General features: G+C 44.9%; 1 long non-coding RNA gene across 1 annotated transcript in view; it reads left to right on the top strand.

Annotated features, from left to right (window-relative positions):
* Positions 1-6,080: 6,080 nt before the first annotated feature.
* Positions 6,081-20,038, top strand: part of LOC147112901 (uncharacterized) — a 78,982-nt gene continuing 65,024 nt past the window's right edge. Inside the window, exon 1 of the long non-coding RNA XR_015079590.1 lies at positions 6,081-9,279. This is a non-coding gene — a long non-coding RNA (uncharacterized LOC147112901). The remainder of the gene's footprint in view (positions 9,280-20,038) is intronic.

The raw sequence follows: 20,038 nt of genomic DNA, 5'->3' as shown, positions 1-20,038 counted from the left end.
ATCCCATATGCCTTTTTAACCACCTTATCCACCTGTTCTGCTGCCTTCAGGGATCTATGTACATGCACACCAAGGTCCAGCTGATCCTCTGCCCTTCCTAGGGTCCTACCATTCATTGTGTATTCCCTTGCCTTGTTAGTCTTCCCAAAATGCATCACCTCATACTTTTCAGGGTTAAATTCCATTTGCCACTGTTCTGCCCATCTAACCAACCCATCTATATCATCCTGTAGCCTGAGGCTTCCCTCCTCGCTATTTACGCTATCTACGAACTTACTGATCATACCTCCTACATTCATATCTAAATCATTAATATACACTACAAACAGCAAAGGACCCAGCACCGATCCCTGCGGTACACCACTGGACACAGGCTTCCAGTCACAAAAACAACCGTTGACCATCACCCTCTGCCTCCTGCCACTAAGCCAATTTTGGATCCAATGTGCCAAATTGCCCTGGATCCCATGGGCTCTTACCTTCTTGACCAGTCTCCCATGCGGGACTTTGTCAAAAGCCTTATTGGAATCCATGTAGACTACATCAACTGCACTACCCTCATCCACACACCTAGTCACCCCCTCGAAAAATTCAATCAAATTGGTTAGACATGATCTCCCCCTGACAAAGCCATGCTGACTATCCTTGATTATTCCTTGCCTCGCCAAGTGGGGACTAATTCTGTCCCTCAGAATTTTTTCCAATTATTTCCCTACCACTGATGTTGTTCTCAACCAAGTTTTGATAGTCTGCATTACAAACTGTATGCTAAGAAGTATATTAGCGACTTTTAAATACTTAGTGGCAGTGCCAATAAGTGTTTGGCTGCCATGCAGTTTAGAGTAAAAGCTTTTAACCAGTGTGTTAGATAAATAATGTAACAGAACTACAGAGCTGTCCAGTAATAGATGTAAATAACTGATATAATTTTGTTCAATTATTACTTAAAAACATGTAATTGTAGAATAGCAAAAAATTGTTGCTGGGATATACGGTACACGTGGGAAGCTGCACTGAAGTTGTTTATGCAGCTGGTGACTTTTTTTTCCAGTCTGAAGATTAATATCTGGTTGCAATATGGGAATTTGCCCTGAAATTACAGTTTGTTCTATACAGATTTTGTTGTTCACACATTTGCTGTGGTATTTTGGTTTTACTTCTGTTGAAGTGTGTTAGCTATGTGTAATTGTGTGCAGACTTTCTTCAGCATAAACACACAAACAACAATTGCCATATGTCAGTGTAGTTTTAAGTGTGATGGGACTCCTTATTTGGTACAGTTAGCTAGCATGGGTTTAAAGTAGCAAACCACAGAATAAATTAGTGAAAATGAAAAGAGCTTTTTGTAATAATACTTGATGATTTTAGGATTTGCATATAGCTAATTAGGGATTAGCACAAATTCAGGCCAGAAATTCAAATTAATCCAAATTTGTTTCATTTGATTGGGTTTGATTCAAGCTTGTAGAATTTAAAACTCATATTTCTTGTAGAATGACAGAATTGTAAATCTGAAGCAAAAATAAACGTAGAAAAACAGATCAAGTTTTCAGTTGCACTAATGGTTTTGATAGTGATTTCAACGGCTTGGTTTTAGCTTTGAGTCTAATGGGAACAGATCAGTTTATATCAAGCTGAATAATTGAACTGAGGCTGCTTCGCACAGCTCTACAGTTAATATACAAGGTGGACAACATTTCCAGGTAACTAATGGTAATCGTACATTAGTAGAACCAGACATCTCGCAATCTTGGCATCCTATTCGATCCCAAGCAGAGTTTCCGATCCTATAGTCTCTCCATCATAAAGACTGCCTACTTCCACTTCCATAACATCACAGATAATGAAGCAGTTCATGCTTGCTTGCAGCAAGACCTGGACAACATGCAGGTTTGGGCTGATAAATGGCAAGTAACATTTGTACCACACAAGTGCCAGGCAATGATCACCTCCAACAAGAGAAAGTCTAACCACTTCCCCTTGACATTCAATGGCATTACCATCGCCGAATTCCTCACCCGCAACAACCTGGGGGTCACCATTGACCAGAAACTCTACAGGACCAGCCACATAAATACTGCGGCTACAAGTGCAGGTCAGAGGCTCGGTATTCTGCGGCGAGTGTCTCACTTCCTGACTCCTCAAAGCCTTTCTGCCATCTACAAGGTACAAGTCAAGAGTGTGATGGAATACTCTCCATTTGCCTGGATGAATGCAGCTCCAACAACACACAAGAAGCTCGACACCATCCAGGACAAAGCAGCCTGCTTGATTGGCACCCCATCCACCACCTTAAACATTCACTCCCTCCACCACCGATGCACCGTGGCTGCAGTGTGTACCATCTCCAAGAGGCACTGCAGCAACTTGCCAATGCTTCTTCGGCAGCACCTCCAAACCTGTGACCTCTTCCACCTAGAAGGACAAGGGCAGCAGGCGCATAGGAACACCGCCACCTCCAAGTTCCCCTCCAAGTCGCACACCATCCTGACTTGGAAATATATCGCTGTTCCTTCATCGTCGCTGGGTCAAAATCCTGGAGCTCCCTCCCTAACAGCACTGTGGGAGTACCTTTACCACAAGGACAGCAGCGGTTCAAGAAGGCGGCTCACCACCACCTTGGGCAATTAGGGATGGGCAATAAATGCTGGCCTTGCCAGTGACGCCCACATCCCAGGAATGAATTAAAAAAACATACCTCAGCCCATCTGCTGCTGAAACCTGCATCCATGCTTTTGTCACCTCCAGACCCAACTACTCCAGTGAACCTGGCTGGCCTCCCATCTTCCATCCTCTTTTAAATTTTAGCTTATTCAAAACTCTGCTACCCATATTCTATCCTGCACAAAATCTGCTCACTCAGCACCCCTGTCCTTAATGACCTGCATTGGGCCCCACCCCTCAATGCCTCAAATTTAAAATTCTTTTCCTCGTGTTTGAATCCCTTAATGGCCTCACCCTTCCCTATCTCTGTAACGTCTTCTAGCCTTGCAACCCCCCGCAAAAACTCTCCATTACTCTGTCTCTGGCCTCTTGTGTATCTCCCCTGCCCCCCCCCCCCCCATCCCCTTTTCATCATTATTTATGGTTGTGCCATCAGCCGTCTAGGTCCTAAGCTCTGAAATCCCCTTCCTAAACCTTGCTGCCTCTGCACCTCCCTCTCTTTCCTTTAAGACCCTCCTTAAAACGGCCCTCTTTGACCAAGCTTTTTTTCAACCCTCATAATATCTCTTTCTGTGACTCGCTGTTCATTTTTTGTTGTTGATTACACCTCTGTGAAGCACATTGTTTTTTTTCTACGTTAAAGATGCAAGTTGAAGGCAGATTATTATCTGAACAGCAATAGATTGGGAGAAGGGGAAGTGCAACGAGACCTGGGTGTCCTTGTGCACCAGTCGCTGAAGGTAAGCATGCAGGTGCAGCAGGTGGTTAAGAAGGCAAATGGTATGTTGGCCTGCATAGCGAGAGGATTTGAGTACAGGAACAAGGATGTCTTGCTGCAGTTGTACAGGGCCTTGGTGAGACCACACCTTGAGTATTGTGTGCAGTTTTGGTCGCCTTATCTGAGGAAGAATGTTCTTGCCATGGAGGGAGTGCAGCGAAGATTCACCAGACTGATACCTGGGATGGCAGGAATGACGTATGAAGAGAGGTTGGGTCGATTAGGCTTATATTCGCTAGAGTTTAGAAGAATGAGAGGGGATCTCATTGAAACTTATAAAATTCTAACAGGAGTAGACAGACTAGATGCAGGAAGGATGTTCCCGATGGCAGGAGAATCCAGAACCAGGAGTCACAGGCTAAGGATAAGGAGTAAGCCATTTAGGACTGAGATGAGGAGGAATTTCTTCACCTAGAGAGTGGTGAACCTGTGGAATTCTCTACCACAGAAGGCAGTTGAGGCCAATTCATTAAATATATTCAAGAAAGAGTTGGATATATTTCTTAAGACTAAAGGGATCAAGGGATATGGAGACAAAGCAGGGACAGGGTACTGAATTTGGATGATCAGCCATGATCTCATTAAATGGCGGAGCAGGCTCGAGGGGTTGAATGGCCTACTCTTGCTCCTATCTTCTATGTTATAGAAGTACTGCTTGGTTTGTAGTGATGCTTGTTGCTATGGCAATTGTCTCAAAACTTTTCACTTTTAAATCAGCCCAATTATTTTAGCAGAGTAAGCAGTTATATACCTAAAAGGGTAAAACTTTTGATTGGCAAATTTCACATATAAGTACGTATTGCGGACACATTTCTGTGCGCAGTACTCTCGGTCATTAACTGCTTTGAAATAGGTGTGTATACTTGAACTTTGCCAATTGGGAGTCCTATCCTAAGAACTTTGGAATAGAAAGAAGACCATTCCTGTTTGATCGATCCCACCTTCTGACCATTTCAATCAATCCCTTCTCTTTCCAGAACCATATTTAATTATCTCTTGAAACCTTTTAAAGTGTCGGCTTCAATGGCCTTCCCTACTAACTTACACCAGAACTCCATTAACCTTGGGTGGAACAGTTTTTTCTGTCATCCCTTCTCACTCTTAAGTTTCTAATTATTAACATGTAGATTGCCGCCCATGATTAAAATTCTCTGAATTTCAAACACTTCACTGAGTATTCTTTCTATTATTTTAAGACTTTATTGAATTTCATCCACGAGTCATTACAGCCGTTAGCTGTCTCAGTTATAGACATAATGATTAATAATCTGACACTTCTATTAGTGTCCTTTTAGCTTTCACTATATATGCCCACTCTTTGTTAGTGGATGCATTAAGATAACATTTTTTGAGGCATTTCAGCTCCAATCTTCATTTAACCTTATCCCCAAGTTCATTTTTCACCAACTTAATGCTTAACTTCTCAATACAGTACATGAGCGTTTTACCCGATTCCCATTGACTTCTGTTTTACTAGGGCTCCTTGATGCCACACTCGGTCAAATGCTGCCTTGATGTCAAGGGCAGTCACTCTCACCTCACCTCTGGAATTCAGCTCCTTTGTCCATGTTTGAACCAAGGCTGTAATGAGGTCGAGAGCCGAGTGGCCTTGGCGGAACCCAAACTGGGCATCAGTGAGCAGGTTATTGGTGAGTAAGTGCCACTTGATAGCACTGTCGATGACACCTTCCATCACTTTGCTGATGATTGAGAGTAGACTGATGGGGCGGTAATTGGCTGTGTTGGATTTGTCCTGCTTTTTGTGGACAGGACATACCTGGGCAGTTTTCCACATTGTCGGATAGATGCCAGTGTTGTAGCTGTACTGGAACAGCTTGGCTAGAAGTGCGGCTAGTTCTGGAGCGCAAGTCTTCAGCACGATAGCCGGGATGTTGTCGGGGCCCACAGCCTTTGCTGTATCCAGTGCGCTCAGCCGTTTCTTGATATCACGTGGAGTGAATCGAATTGGCTGAAGACTGGCTTCTGTGATGGTGGGGACCTCTGGAGTAGGCCAATATGGATCATCCACTCGGCACTTCTGGCTGAAGATGGTTGCAAATGCTTCAGCCTTGTCTTTTGCACTCACATGCTGGGCCCCACCATCATTGAGGATGGGGATATTCTTGGAGCCTCCTCCTCCCATTAGTTGTTTAATGGTCCACCACCATTCATGACTGGATGTGCAGGACTGCAGAGCTTTGATCTGATCCGTTGATTGTGGGATCGCTTAGCGCTGTCTATAACATGCTGCTTCCGCTTTTTAGCATGCATGTAGTCCTGTGTTGCAGCTTCCCCAGGTTGGCACCTCATTTTTAGGTACGCCTGGTGCTGTTCCTGGCATGCTCTTCTACACTCCTTATTGAACCAGGGTTGGTCCCCTGGCTTGGTGGTAATGGTAGAGTGAGGGATATACCAGGCCATGAGGTTACAGATTGTGGTGGAAACAATTCTGCTGCTGCTGATGGCCCACAGCGCCTCATGGATGCCCAGTTTTGAGCTGCTAGATCTGTTCTGAATCCATCCCATTTAGCATGGTGGTAGTGCCACACAACACGATGGAGGGTGTTCTCAGTGTGAAGACGAGACTTCGTCTCCATAATGACTGTGCGGTGGTCACTGCTGCCAATGGTGTCATGGACAGATGCATCTGTGACAGGTAGATTGGTGAAGACAAGGTCAAATAGGTTTCTCCCTCGTGTTGGTTCTCTCACCACCTGTCGCAGGCTCAGGCTGGCAGTTATGTCCTCAGGACTCAGCCAGCTCGGTCAGTAGTGGTGCTACCGAGCCACTCTTGGTGATGGACATTGAAGTCCTCCACCCACGTAAAATATTCACATTCATATTCACATTCTTCCAGTAGCCTAGCCGACATTCATCCCTCAACTAATACTGCCAAAACAGATTAACTAGCCTTTAATTTACTGTTTGTGGAACCTCACTGCCACGTCTGCCTACACAACAGCAGTGACTACTTCATAAATAATTCATTAGTTGTGAAGCACTTTGGGAAGTCCTAAGGCTTTCTTCTTTCTTTTCTGAAAGAAGCGAGCCGTTCTACTGTACAGTCACTGATATAGAGTGGAGTTATCATTACTAAAATAAACTGCTGTAATTGACTGTAGCTTCATATTAATGAGATTATGCTTAGTATTTTACAGATCCTGACCTTAATACGTTTTAACTGATCTAGGTTAAAGGTACTGGGCTACTGAAAAGAAGTAAAGTACTGTTATTTAAATGGCAGTGTCTACAACCAAATGAAATGTCCTTGCTACAATATAGAGTTGTTATCATTTTAATGTAAGTTAAAGAGGTATACTATTAGTGAAATATATGGATGTAGACCCATATTGTGTACCTTATCTGGGTCAGTGATAAGAGATAATCTTTTAATCCTCATATTAAAACCCTTACATCTATTGTAAACATTTTCAGTTTTCCTAGCAACTGAATGCTCAATTAAACATACACTCAACTATGGACGTGTTCTGTTAATGTAAAAGCTGCATTCAGATGTACTATTGAAAAGGTATTGTGCCCTTGCGGTGTTCTCTGAATGTACTCAGAGCTGTTTCCATCACACTTGCCACCAACAAGAGGATAAACCACATAATAAATTGTCCCTCAAAAGTCTGACAGACCTGTTGGCTTTGGCTCTGTGAAAACAAAGAAGGGTCCCTCGCAATGCGATGATTGAGCAACCCCCAAAACACCAATAGATGGATGACATGTAGCAATTAGCCAATTAAATATTGGATAATTTTATTGCAGGTATGGGAGCAACAGTAGTGGTAAAGGAATGTAAATAAATGGCAGCAATGGTGAAGTCCCTAATAAAGAAAACATTTCAGGGTAAAGCAAAGCAATGCTATAAAGACATGTAAATGAACAACAACAGATGTTTGCAAGACATATGCTGCACTGGAAAGAATTCCATTTAAATCTTTTGCTTAGCTAACTGAGTACAGTATTAACAATAATATTTGCAGAAATACTCAATTGTCCCAAAAAGCTGGCAGATGTGGCTTTATTGCAGATGTGAATTCGAACTGTGGTGAGTAGTCACAACAAGCATGTAAATGGGTCTGGAATTAGCCTGACATTGATTTGACCATCTGACTTTTAATAAACCATTGTCCTGGGTTTGATTTATCTGCAACTACTTGCAGATTTGTGGATTTGGGTTACTGCATGTGTTACTTGACAACTATCAACCTTTGCAAGTCCATGCGTCACTGCAGACACTGAACCCATTAAACCAGATCATCCGTGTTTATCTTATAGTACACACCAGGCAAACACTGCAGTTCACTCACACCAGGTGCTGTAAAGGCTCAAGCAGGTGTCAGTGCCAATTCCCATATACAAACAAAAAGTTTCTCCACTGTAACAGAGAAGTTGATGGGGGTAATTTTGACTTTGGGTGATCGTGTAAAATGGGCGCTATCGCTTCAGCTGCCTGTTCTACATCTTTCCCGACCGACCGACGTCAATGAAAATCGGGAGAGATTTATAACGGGCGGCTGAAGCGATATCGTCCATTTTACACTATCGCCCAAAGTCAAATTTATCCTCAATATGTGAGAGCAGGATGAGCAATGTTACCGATAAAAGAGTTGGTATTTCTTTAAGTATCTCAGATAGATACAAGGGGCTGAATTTTCATGGGCATTCTCCCGATCCCCTGCTTAACTTCAGCAGGGCAGCCGTGGAAACCACAGAAAACCGGCATGAATGCCATTTTTCCAGGGTTTCCGGGGCTTTGCTGCTGAAGTTATGGTGGACGATCAGGGGAACCCCTGCGGAAATTCACTCCCACTGTTTCTAGTGCTGGCTTGATTTGTTATCATTGTTATGGTGTCATTGTTAGCTGTTATTTCTGTGGGTTTTGTGTCTTTTTGGAGCATCAAGTCCCAGACTTACTGCTAACCTCCCCCACCGCCACCCCCCCCCCCCCCACAATTCCAGCCTCTGTCTCATGGGGGCAAACTTCCTTCAGCGGTCGAATCAAGAATGCCACTGGAAAATAGGCGCAAAAACAAATTGTACAGATCGGTACCAATTCTTTGTTTTCTGCTCCATTTAACTTGTGCTATCATGGAAGAAAAGGAATTAGTAACAGACGTACATGTAGGTGTTTTCAACAATGTAAATTTTCTTTCCTTTGAATACACAGAAAGGAGTCCAGCAAGTACTAATATTTAGCTTGCATTTCCATTTTGAAACAAATTAATTAAAATACAGTAATTTGTCTGAACGCATCTCTAATGCTAATGTGACGAGTCCTGAATGATATCAGTAGCAGATGTATATTCCTCCTTGTTGCTGGTTTGTTGGATAATCTATTTGAAGCCTTTAAAGCTGTTTTTTGTAATGGAGATCAGAGAATATAACAATCAATGTTTTATTCCAACAGGATTAATTAGTATTTAATTGAATGATTATCTCATTACTGACCTATAAAACCTTGGGTAGGTTGGGTTGCAGAAAATAATTAAAGAATATTGTTCTGCATAATATCTGGTTGGGAAGATTTTTTAAATTTGTTTTTAATTTGAGTGAACTGCAATTAACGATGTTGCCAAGTACACAGCCATGGATAATACTGCAGCTCATAAACACCAACGCACCTGATAATCAGGATTAACCATGATGCCAAGCATCTCTGGCTGATTTAACAGAAAGACAGCATTTTAAATGCTTACAAGTTCAAAGTACCCTCTTCATTCATCAAAATAAACATGCAAATGCTCAAAATCTGAAATAAAAACGTAATGCTACAATTACACAGCAGGTCAGTCGATACCGGTAAAAGAGAAAAAACAGATTGTGACATTGTGAGTATGTACCCTTTATCAGATTTGTGTGGTCCCCTTTTTCTCTTCTTGTGATTGGTAGATTGACTGTGTTTTACTTGCATTTTCTTTTTTACCTTCCTATCTGCAGTTTTTTCTCTTTTGTTAATGTTTCTTTATTTCTTGTATTTTTGTTATATATGGCCCTCTCTGATTGTCAAACCCCCCTCCCTCACTATTTTCACCTTCCTTTCTGTATGTCTGCATTATCTCACTGATGATCTTTTACATCACCTGTTAAACAGTTTGCAGGTCATTTAACACATTGGGCCTGAAATTGCGATCGGAGGCTTCCCGCGGACGGATGCCTCTGACCGTTAAAACATCTACGCATTTACCTGGTGACTCGGGAGGTACGGAGACTTGTGGTCCTGGGCCTCTCTGGGTCCGTGCGGGCAGAGGTCCACGTATCCAAGGGGTGTAGGCGGTTCGCAAGCGCCCCTGGGATCACGTGGGCCGGCTCAACCAATAAAAGAAGGGAATCCCCATTCATACTTATGGTAGTTGCATATGTATGAATCCCCATAAGTATGAATGGGGATCACTTAAAAAATACACAAAACACATGAAATAATTTTTTTTAATTACATATTTAAAATGAATTAAAATGCCATTTTATTAATTTTTTTAAACAAATATTTAATTTTTTGGAAAAAAATTATATGTTTTAACAGGGCTAAAAATAAACTTACCTTATTGGACAGAGTTTTTAATGTATAAATGAGTGATAACATTTTACTTTTCTATTTTTAGAAACTCTTATGCTGGTAAAAGCTGGCCTTATGCCTGCTTTTACCAGGTGTAGGAATTTCACAGGCATTCAGCGGGCAGAAGTTGGGCAAATAGGGCAACTCTCTGCAGAGGCCCATCTCCCGGGGATGCAGAGGATTCTGGGCTTTCGCACATGCCCTTCGCATGCCTAAACCCGGAATTTGCGCGGCCCCAACGGGCGCGTACACACCTCGTATGCACCCGTGGGGGTCGCAAAATACGGCCTATGAATTCCCTCTCTCTGATTGGTTCTCTCCCCTCTTCACCCACCCCCTTTTTCTCTCTATTTTCCAACCTGACTAAAATGCCTGGTTATCTCTCAGCCTTCGGGAATGGTAGCATAGTGGTTATGTTACTGGATTTCGCCGACCGAGGTGGGTTCGGGGCGGCCGGGATCGTTGTCGCGGTCCAAGTCTGCTGCCTACTGCAGCTCGCAGTCTCCAAGCGATTTTTCGTTCATTGGGCTTGTTATGCCCGCCCTGCGAGGTTCAAGGCCAATTAATAGAAAGTGGGTCTGATGACATCCTTAAAGGGATCATATCCAAATTGAACTTGACAGTTCTGCTGTCAGTATTCTACAGCATTGAGGTGCTACAAGCACTGCACAAAGGTGCACGGATGCACCCAGGCTCTCCCATGACTCCCTCCATATGCTTATGGAGGGAGTCACAGCACACAGGGAGGTTCTCTTCCCTTCCCATGGGCGGAAGAGACCTCCCCAGCAGATCAACGCAGCCTGGTTGCACATTGCACAGGAGGGCAGAAGCAGGGATGTCATCAGGAGGACCAGGCTGCAGTGGCGCAAACCTTTCAATGATTTGAGCAGATCACGAAATGTTATTGCCAAGCCACACTCAACCTCATCCTGCTGTGCCACTCATCACATCCCCATCACTCTGCCTTCCCTACCCTACTCCTGCACATCTTTACTCACACCAACTTACCTTGCACCTCCACCCATCCCTCTCTATCTACATTGGGCCAGAAATTCGTGACCAAATGCGTGAGTACGGTCTGGGTACTCACGCATCTGGCCGTTGGAAATGCCGGCATTCAGCATGCACAGCGCATGCGGGGAACGCCGGCATTTCCAGACCTCGGAACGAAGGGGTTCATAGGCACAGCGCGTGCGACTGCACAGGCAGCGCTTGCGCAGTGAACTTCGTAGATTTCATTCATGGATTCAGTGAGGGTAAGTCCTTACAAGTTACACTTGAAAAAAGCATGTGTAAAGTTGTTCCAAGGCTGCGGAGGAAGATATATTTTATCGTGGAGCTTCTGAAAGGCAATATTTTTGTTTGGGAAAGGGAGGGAAGTTATTTTAAGAAATTTTAAGTAAGTTTTAAAGTTTAAATTTTTTTTTTTTAAACGGGTTTTCACAATGGTAGGTAGAAGGAGCAATTGTGGCTGTGTGAATTGAATGTGAAAATGAGTGTTCTAAAATGAGTAATGTAACATTTCCAGCACTTTTAAGAAAGAAACTTTTCATCAGTAATAAGTAATTATGTATGTATGTCCGCATATATTCCTTTACGTATATGTATGTATGTTTTATATTCCTTTACTTATGTGTATGAATGTATGTTTTTAATTATGATTTTCCAATAAGTTACTTTCTCTGAAAGTCATAATTAAATAATACATTCATACACATAAGTAAAGGAATATATACATAACACGCAAAGGAATATATACAGACATACATACTTTCAGAAGCTCCACGATAAGAAATATCTTCCTCCGCAGCCTCTGGAGCAACTGTACCCATGCTTTTTTCATGTGTAAGTTGTAAGGACTTGACCTCACTGAAAGCATGAATGAAAGCGGCGAATTTTACTGCGCACGCGCTGCCTGTGCAGTCGCATGCGTTCTGCCTCTGAACCCCTTCGTTCAGAGGACAGGAAATGCCGGTTTTCCCCACATGCACTGTGCATGCTGAAAACTGGCATTTCCTCCGGCCAGACGCGTAAGTACCCCGATCGTACTCGCGCATTTGGAAGGGAATTACTGGGCCAACATTTTACATGTCAATAAAATGAAAAATTTAACAATTGCACGATTTGCCCCCTCGCATCTGCGACTGAGGGTCCAAGGAGGTGCATTGTGCAAGAAGTCATCGTCATACGTATCCTCACACTGTTCCCTTTCGGGAACTGTATGAAGTGGTGGAAGGATTTATGGCCGTGATTAACGCTCATTCTGTGACCGTAACCATCTTTGAACCAGCCATTAGGGTGGTTAGTCCTATGGCGTGAGGGTTTTACGGGCTCCCACAACCCATCTGAGGGGGGGGGCCAGCCACACCCACGGACGCAAGTATCCCGCTGGATGTCCACCCAGAATTTATAGTTGGAGCTCCGACTCCACTTGCCGGGACTGTCTGGAGTGGGGTTCGAAACCCTACTCCTTCTGGCCCAGCGGCGGGGATGCTTACTGCTACGCAAAAGGCCCACTCCGCACAAAAGGTGACACCCATACGTTTCCTGTGCCTTTTCCCTCCCCGTGACTGGAGCCCTATGCTGCCACTTGAACGACCAAGCTATCATCTGACCTTTTTGCGGCGCCTTTGACTTCTCATTACCAATGATGAGCAGGCGCTGCGCCTCCACCTCCTTGAGGAGATTGCTGAGGTCATCATCAGTTCAATTGTGAGTTCTTTTAATGCCGTGAATTGTGCTCATTCCAGCCATTTCACGTTGCTAATCGGATTGGGCCTTTGGCATAGCGGTAGGATCCCTGCCGCTGGGCCAGATCAGGGTAGGGTTTCGAACCCCGCTCCAGACAGTCCTGGCAAGTGGAGTCGGAGCTCCGGCTCTAAATTCTGGGTTGACATCCAGTGGGATATTTGCGTCCGTGGGTGTGGGTGGCCCCCCCTCCTTGTATAGCTTGTGGGAGCCCGTAAAACCCTCCCGCCATAGGACTAACCGCCCTAATGGCTGGTTCAAAGATGGTTACGGTCACGGAATGAGCGTTAATCATGGCCATAAATCCTTCCACCACTTCATACAGTTCCCCAAAGGGAACAGTGTGAAGACACGTATGACGACGACATTGCTAAATAAATAAATGGAATTTTAAAAAATCTTTTAGGGCTTTTAAAAGTCTTTAAATTGCTTTAATTCTGTTTAAAACTACTTCAGATTCTTCAAAATAATGTAAACATTTTTAAAAGTTTATAAAAGTTACCAAAAGCTTCAAAAAACTTCCAAAAACCTATTTAAACTGCTGCTTTGCATGTAAAAATGCTTAGCAGCTTGGCAGAAACATTGGGGGCATGTCCTGTTAAACTGAGACCTCAAGGGGCGTGTCTCAGTTGCACAGCGCGCTCCAGGCTTCGCGCTGGCTGCACTCCTGGGCGGCGTGATGTCAAACACTGCCCGGGATTCTTCAGATTCAAAATGGAATTCCAGGCGTCCCTGGAGGTGATCGGCAGGCGCATCGGGTAAGTGCAAATCGGGACCTTGCACGCGCAGCAAGCCCCGTTCACGAATTTCTGGCCCATTATCACTTCCCATCTCAATAGCCACCCCTCACACTCATCCTCAACCTACTGCAAGCATATGAACTAACAACACACAAGGGTAAGCACCTGGGTGGTTTAGCCATTGTTCATGTGAAGTTTCTGTTAATGTGCTGTCAAACATTGAAATCTATATTTTCAACACTTTACCTTATTGGACAGATCTGTGCTTATCTTTGGAAGTGTCTGAGTGAGTTTCAGTGAATGTTGAGACATAAATCCGCCCCCCACCCCAATTGTGATGAGTGTGAAAGGAATGGCTTGGACATTATAGGGATGCTTTATGGTGCTGGTGTGGGGTGGTGCCAACCTGGCACATCATATGGCAGCCAGGGTGTACTGCATCAAGTTATGTAAATCTGGCCATGGTGATGCCATCGGTGGCCTCCCGGGCAGCAATTTGGTCGGTTGCTGATGCCCTGTGTCCTGTGCAGCATCAGGTGATTGCGGAGAAGATTGGTATTGTTGTTGATAATGTTGCTGTGCCTGGTGATGTTGGTACTGATCATAAAGGGATTCAGGGGACCAAGGTGAGATTTTTTCAAGGGCACCGATGTTGCTGGAATAGATGGCAGCTGAAGTTGAGATGAGAGAGCTTGCTCCAAGGAGGTGACAGTGGATAGAGCGTTTACTCCAAATACTTCCAAACTGCATGAAGCTCAAAAGTGTCTTCCAAGTCCTGAAGGCTCAAGCTTCTGACATTAGAAAGTGAACAGCTGTGAAATGGTAGCTCTCATACCACTTTTGCTGCTGTCACCTATTCACAGCAATGGGGAGACATAGAGAACCCGACTTACTTACCTGACGTGATCCCTGAATGATGTGAACCCTGTTAAAAATGTGGTAAAATAGAAATAGGCTGGTAAAATAGTAGTTCACAAGCATTTAACTATCTTAAATGCCACCCCCGCTGATTGGTGTCGGGTCTGTTCTGAAATCGCAGACCCGACACTTTGGAAACTTACATGGAGGCGGGTTCGGAGCAGGTTCCTAACCCGCTGTCAATCATTTCGATTTTGACAGCAGACCCGCCTCCAAACCTGCACCCTGAGCGCCGGCAAAATCGTGGCAGCTGGGGAATTCAGTTAATTAAATAAATCTGGAACAAAAGTAACAGCGAGTTCATGGCGCCCATCATTATTAATGCGTAAAAAAAACATTAAATAAAAAGCTAGTATCCGTAATGGTGACCATGAAACTATCAGATTGTCGTAAAAATCGATCTGGTTCACTAATGTCCTTTATGGAAGGAAATCTGCCGTCCTTACCTGGTCTGGCCTATACGTGACTCCAGACCCACAGCAATGTGGTTGACTCTTAACTGCCCTCTGAAATGGCCCAGCAAGCCACTCCGTTGTAAAAAACCACTAAGGACAACAATAAGAATGAAAGCAGACGGATCACCCGGCATCAACCTCAGCACTGGCTACGGACATGACAACGGCACACCCAGCCCAGTCGACCCTGCAAATTCCTCCTCACCAAAATCTGGGGACTTGTGCCAAAATTGGGAGAGCTGTCCCACAGACTAGTCAAGCAATAGCCTGACATAGTCATATTCATAGAATCATACCTTTCAGTCAATGTCCCAAACTCCTCCATCAGTATCCCTGGGTATGTCCTTTTCCACCAGCAGGACAGACCCACCAGAGGTGGTGGCACTGTGGTATACAGTCGGGATGGAGGGTCCCTGGGAGTCCTCAACATTGACTCCAGACCCCATGAGGTCTCATGGCTTCAGGTCAAGCATGGGCAAGGAAACCTCCTGCTGGTTACCACCTACTGCCCTCCCTCAGCTGATGAATCAGTACTCCTCAATGTTGAACTCCACTTGGAAGAAGCACTGAGGGTAGCAAGGGCACAGAATGTACTCTGGGTCGGGGACTTCAATGTCCATCACCAAGAGTGGCTCGGTAGCACCACCACTGACCGAGCTGGTCGAGTCCTAAAGGATATAGCTGCCAGTCTGGGCCTGCGACAGGTGGTGAGAGAACCAACACGAGGGAGAAACCTATTTGAACTCGTCCTCACCAATCTACCTGTCACAGATGCATCTGTCCATGACAATATTGGTAGCAGTGACCATCGCACAGTCATTGTGGAGATGAAGTCCCGTCTTCACACTGAGGATACCCTCCATCATGTTGTGTGGCACTACCACCGTGCTAAATGGGATGGATTCAGAACAGATCTAGCAGGCGCTGTGGGCCATCAGCAGCAGCAGAATTGTATTCCACCACAATCTGTAACCTCATGGCCTGGCATATCCCTCGCTCTACCATTACCACCAAGCCAGGGGATCAACCCTGGTTCAATAAGGAGTGTAGAAGAGCATGCCAGGAGCAGCATCAGAAGTACTTAAAATGCGGTGCCAACCTGGGGAAGCTGCTATACAGTACTAACTGCATGCTAAAAAGCGGTAGTAGCATGCTATAGACAGGGCTAAGCGATCCCACAATCAATGGATCAGATCAAAGCTCTGTAGTCCTGCCACATCCAGTTGTGAATGGTGGTAGACTATTGGTCAACTAACGGCAGGAGGAGGCTCCATGAATATCCACATCTTCAATGATGGTGGAGCCCAGCACATGAGTGCAAAAGACAAGGCTGAAGCGTTTGCAACCATCTTCAGTCAGAAGTGCCAAGTGGATGATCCATATCGGCCTCCTCCTGAGGTCCCCTCCACCACAGAAGCCAGTCTTCAGCCAATTCGACTCACTCCACGTAATATCAAGAAACGGCTGAGCGCACTGGATACAGCAAAGGCTGTGGGCCCCGACAACATCCCGGCTGTCGTGCTGAAGACTTGTGCTCCAGAACTAGCTAAGCTGTTCTAGTACAGCTATAACACTGGCATCTGTCCGACAATGTGGAAAACTGTCCAGGTATGTCCTGTCCACAAAAAGCAGGACAAATCCAATCCAGCCAATTACCACTCCATCAGTCTACTCTCAATCATCAGCAAAGTGATGGAAAGTGTCGTCGACTGTGCTATCAAGAAGCACTTACTCACCAATAACCTGCTCTCTGATGGCCAGTTTGGGTTCCGCCAGGACCACTCGGGTCCAGAAGTCATTACAGCCTTAGTCCAAACATGTACAAAAGAGCTGAATTCCAGAGGTGAGGTGAGAGTGACTGCACTTGACATCAAGGCAGCATTTGGCTGAGTGTGTCATCAAGGAGCCCAAGTAAAACTGAATTCAATGGGAATCAGGGGAAAACTCTCCACTGGCTGGAGTCATACCTAGCACAAAGGAAGATGGTTGTGGTGGTTGGAGATCAATCATCACAGCCCCAGGACATCACTGCAGGAGTTCCTCAGGGCAGTGTCCTAGGCCCAACCATCTTCAGCTGCTTCATCAATGACCTTCCCTCCAACATAAGGTCAGAAGTGGGGATTTTCGCTGATGACTGCCCAGTGTTCAGTGCCATTCGCAACTCCTCAGATAATGAAGCAGTCCATGCCCGCATGCAGCAAGACCTGGATGACATTCAGGCTTGGGCCGATAAGTGTCAGGTAACATTCGCGCCACACAAGTGCCAGGCAATGACTATCTCCAACAAGCGAGCGTCTAACCAATGCCCCTTGACATTCAACGGCATTACCATCGCCGAATCCCACACCATCAATATCCTGGGGGTTACCTTTGACCAGAAACTTAACTGGACCAGCCACATAAATACTTTGGCAACAAGAGCAGGTCAGAGGCTGGGTATTCTGCAGCGAGTGTCTCACATCCTGACTCCCCAAAGTCTTTCCACTACCTACAAGGCAAAAGTCAGGCGTGTGATGGAATACTCTTCACTTGCCAGGATGAGTGCAGCTCCAACAACACTCAAGAATCTCTACACCATCCAGGACAAAGCAGCCCGCTTGATTGGCACCCCATCCACCACCTTAAACATTCACTCCCTCCACCACCTGCGTACTGTGGCTGCAGTGTGTACCATCTACAAGACGCACTGTAGCAACTCGCCAAGGCTTCTTCGGCAGCACCTCCCAAACCAGTGACCTCTACCACCTGGAAGGTTAAGGGTAACAGGCACATTGGAACACCATCACCTCCAAGTTCCCCTCCAAGTCACACACCATCCTGACTTAGAAGTATATCGCCGATCCTTCATCATCGCTGGGTCAAAATTCTGTAACTCCCTCCCTAACAGCACTGTTACCTTCACCACACGGACTACAGTGGTTCAAAAAGGCGGCTCACCACCACCTTCTCAAGGGCATCTAGGGATGGGCAATATATGCTGCCCTTGCCAGCGACATCTCATGAACGAATAAAAAAATAATCAGACAAAAGAACTGCGCTCGAACATCAGGACCTGCCTCTCTCATTACAGATGCAGAGACAAAAAACTGAGATAAAATGAATTGTCACTTGGAAAAATATGGGTTAATAAATGACAGCCAACACGGATTTTTTAAAGGCAAATCGTGTTTGACTAACTTGATTGAGTTCTTTGATGAAGTAACGGGGAGAGTTGATGAAGGTAGTGTGGTTGATGTTGTGTATATGGACTTTCAAAAGGCATTTGATTGTGTACCACATAATAGACTTGGTAACAAAATGCAAGCCCATGGGATTAAAGGGGCAGTGGCAGCGTGAATACAAAATTGACTGAGACCGAAAGCAGAGTACTGCTGAACAGTTGTTTTTCAGACTAGGGACAGGGTCACTGGCAAGGCTTGGAAGCTAAGCAGAGCCAGGCCTGGTTAGTACCTGGAGGGGTGACCATCAGGGAAGACCAGGTGCAGAAGGTCATGGAAGGAGCCCCGAGGAGGGGCGGTTGGTGAGAAGGTCACGGAAGGAGCCCCGGGAGGGGCGGCTGGTGAGCAGGCCTGGGCGTTGGGCTGAAGATTGTCGGACAGGAGGAATGGTGGAAATGGAATGGCGGCGCGCACAGACGCAGCGGCTTTGCTTCTCCCAGGACGGTGCTATTTACGTTTAATGTTAATGTTATTTGTACTGGACTCATGGGAGCTTGCAAGATCACATTTCGTTGTTCATGTACTTGTGCATTGTACAATGACAATAAAGTTGAATTATTATATATTATTATTATACAGTGGTCAGTATTGGGACCACTGCTCTTTTTGATATATATTAATGACTGGGACTTGGGTATACAGGGCATAATTTCAAAGTTTGCAGATCAAAACTTGGAAATGTAGTGCACAGTGAGGAGGATAATAACAGACTTCAGGAGGACATAGACAGACTGGTGAAACGGGCAGACACATGGCAGAAGTAATTTAACGCAGAGAAGTGTGAAGTGATTCATTTAGGCAGGTAGAATGAGGAGAAGCAATATAACTAAAAGCTACAATTTTAAAGGGGGTGCAGGAACAGAGAGACCTGGGGGTGTACGTACAGAAATCTTTGAAGGTGGCAGGACAAGTTGAGAAGGCTGTTAAAAAGCATATAGTAACCCTGGCTTTATAAATAGAGACATAAGAGTACAAAAGCAGGAAGTTACCCTAAACCTTTACAAATCACTGGTTAGGCCTCAGCTGTAGTATTGTATCCAATTCTGGGCACCACACTTTAGGAAGAATGTCAAGGCCTTGGAGAGGGTGCAGAAGAGATTCACTGGAATGGTGCCAGGGATGAGGGACTTTGGTTATGTGGAGCGACTGGAGAAACTGGGGTTGTTCTCCTTACAGCAAGAAGGTTTAGGGGAGATTTAATAAAGGGCTATGGGAAAAGGGCAGAGAAATGGGACTACTTGGATAGCTCTTTCAAAGAGCTGGCACAGGCTCAATGGCCCGAATGGCCGCCTTCTGTGCTATTTCATTCTATGATTCTACGGCTGGCCTACTGTGTATTTACAGCATTTTCTCTGTTTATTTATCAAAGTTGCCTTTTGCAACAACTACATGAAGCTGAAAGCTGAGCTACTATACCATCAGAATACCCTGGATTTCTTGAAATACAGTACAAAAATAGCAACTGTAGCATCAGATAGCGGATCATAATCGTAGATACAGTGTGTGAAGCCTTACTGTTGAACATTCTTCCTGTAATTACCATAGTCCTTGTCTAAGCATTTAGGGTACAATACTTCAAAGTGGCAATCCTAGTTATCAAGCTACTCAAAAATGTTGCATCTGGCTCTGTTGCTCAGGGAGCCACACAGGGGCTGTTCTCTGCTCCTAAAGGTTCCCTTGAAGTCTGAAAAAGTTGCTACTTGCAGAAATTTATGTGTGGCTAATGGGGCAGTAATTGGACGGCTAATTAGCAGTACAGCAACACAGACCAAGTAAGAGAAAGACCCCAGCATGTGTCGGAGTAGGGGGAAAATCAAAGACAAAACATTAAAACCTCAAAAGGATCCTGCTGAAACACTGCGTTTACTAAGTATACGGGAGATGTCTGATGACGGATTTAGATTACGGTGGGATTGTAATTCCTGAAAGTTGTTTTCACACCAGATATTTTCCTT

The sequence above is a fragment of the Somniosus microcephalus genome, chromosome 9 (genome assembly GCF_052327205.1).
Source record: "Somniosus microcephalus isolate GS21.2 chromosome 9, FLI_Smic_1.0, whole genome shotgun sequence".
Lineage (NCBI taxonomy): Eukaryota > Metazoa > Chordata > Chondrichthyes > Squaliformes > Somniosidae > Somniosus > Somniosus microcephalus.
Note: the sequence above shows the minus strand (reverse complement) of the source record. Positions and strands in the feature narration are given on the sequence as shown.